The sequence below is a fragment of the Myotis lucifugus genome, unplaced genomic scaffold (assembly GCF_000147115.1).
Source record: "Myotis lucifugus unplaced genomic scaffold, Myoluc2.0 scaffold_112, whole genome shotgun sequence".
Lineage (NCBI taxonomy): Eukaryota > Metazoa > Chordata > Mammalia > Chiroptera > Vespertilionidae > Myotis > Myotis lucifugus.
The window spans coordinates 78,925-81,141 of NW_005871160.1; the positions used below are offsets into that span (position 1 = coordinate 78,925).

At 37.8% G+C, this 2,217-nt stretch overlaps 1 pseudogene; it reads left to right on the forward strand.

Annotated features, from left to right (window-relative positions):
* The first annotated feature begins 1,552 nt into the window (after positions 1–1,552).
* Positions 1,553–1,912, forward strand: LOC102439253 (annotated as a pseudogene).
* Positions 1,913–2,217: the final 305 nt, after the last annotated feature.

The following is a 2,217-nucleotide window of genomic DNA, read 5'->3' on the forward strand; positions in this document are numbered from 1 at the left end:
CGAGAATTTTGTTAGACCTAGATCCTCATAGTAAAACTCTTTCTGCTAAAATAGCCACATTGGCTTTTATTTCCTACAGCTCAAAGAGTCCCTGGGCCCAGATCAATAGGATTCGGTGTTCCAATCAAAACCTAGAGGAGAAAAAAGATGCAGAGCCATGGAGTTGGTTACTGAGGTAACCAAGAGGCTTAGTCTCCACTGTGGTTGACTAAATGTAGAGGATACCTTTGGATACAACCATATAAAGCATTACACAAACGTCCTTTGTTAAATAAAAAAACAAAACAAGACAGTAGTTAAAAGAGATTAAAACAGATTTTATTCAGAAACTATCATGATAAGGGAAAAAAGATCTCAGTATAAAATTGGGCTCAATTCCAAGTACAACAAGGAAAAGTAGAGATTATAGACAAGGAGCAGGATGGGCTGTCAGTGGATGTACAATTACTGAGAAGAAACATCAGAGATGGGGGGGGCGGTGCTATTCTGCTTAAATAGACTTAATAATATTCTTGCTGAAGGCAGGCCAGGGTGATTAGATATTACCTGGGGATTTTTCAGGATGGAGAATTTGTCCAGATATCAAGAGTGATAAGAAAATTAGGGTGGAAGATTCTCTCTAAACTGACATAGCAGGACTTGGCTAAAATCAGTGATGCAAAGATGGACACAGAAGTCCAAAGGTTGAGGTCTAGTTGAGAAAAAGGCTTAGAGGAATTGAACTAGTGTTTGGTCAAAGAGATACAATTTGTCACCTCTACCCAAGATGTACAAGTCTAAATTCTTGTAGTGGGGGGGTTTAAGGAAATGAAACAGTAAGTCCAATATCCTGATAATTAAATAAAATGATTGTCACACATTGAGACCTGCAAGAAACTGAGAGAATAAAGTTAACAATGATGGGGAAAAAATCATTCTTCTTGCATCAGCAAGATAACCTCCTCATTTTAAACAAGTTTAGAAACCATAATAACAGATTAAACGCTAGACAGGCAAATGACTAACCAGGTAACTGCAGAAGGTGAACTTTAGTAGATGTCAGATCATGAGATACTCAGAATAAGCAGGCAGAATATCCACTCTCTCAACCAATCAATGGTGCAGTCCAGCCCTCCTAGTCTGAGCCTCAGGGTCACACCTGCTGCTATCAATATGTGGTCCTATTTCTGACCTGAGCACAGATGAGCACACTCCATTTGTCTTCCTTGACAAAGGCAACACAAATCTAAAGGAAGATGCAATCAGATAATTTCTTATTGGGGTTCTAGCATGATGTCAGAGTTAAAGGTGCACACACATGTGGATTTGCAAAATAATAAGAATATGCATGAACACGAACATACTTAGAATTAATATAAGAAAAGGACTTAGAGAGTGATATACTGAAAAAATAAAAGATTTACTTCAAAAGGAAAGAGAATAAGAGTGACACCAGTGAAAAAAAGAGATTAAACAAAATTTATTGAGTGCCTATTATGTTCCAGACATTTTTCTAAGCCCTGGGAATGTTTCAGTGAATAAGAAATACAAGGAGAGGAGCCCGCCAGGCAAGATGGCACCATCCGTGTTGCTGCGGCCCTTCTCCCAGCTGCTGGCCCCTGGCCAGGTTCCTGAGTGGCTGGTCAGTGCAGTCCAAGTTCTATTTTTGGGAGCCGCTACACGACAAACCTGACTGGCTGAAAGTGGGGCTGACCTTGGGTACTACCATCTTCCTGTGGGTCTATCTCATCAAACAACATAATGAAGATGTTTTAGAATATAAAAGGAGAAATGGGTTAGAATAAACTTTTTAAATACTAATACAGTATGCTCCATATAGAGTTGAAAGTAGTTCCATCTGTTGAGTTGTGAGAGAGAAGAGTTATATGTGAAACTATGTCATCAGCATTTGTGTTTTGCATCATTAAATGAAAAAATAAAAATACCAAAAAAAGAAAAAAAGAAATACAAGGAGAAAAGAGGCGGTAGGTGACTTAAGAAATTCTGAAGGTAGGTTAGGATAAGATCAATGAAGGGCTTTTATAAAGCAGTTTGACACTGTTCTTTAGTGACTAGAAAGCCATAGAATTTTTATTTTTTAATTTCAGAGATATAATTTTGGCCCATGTTAGAAATGGATTAGAAAGGGATACATTTGCAGTAGATAAAAGAGTTAAAGGGCTACTGCAATAGTCCAAGCCAAACTAATTCTCATCATTATCACTTTATCTTAGATAA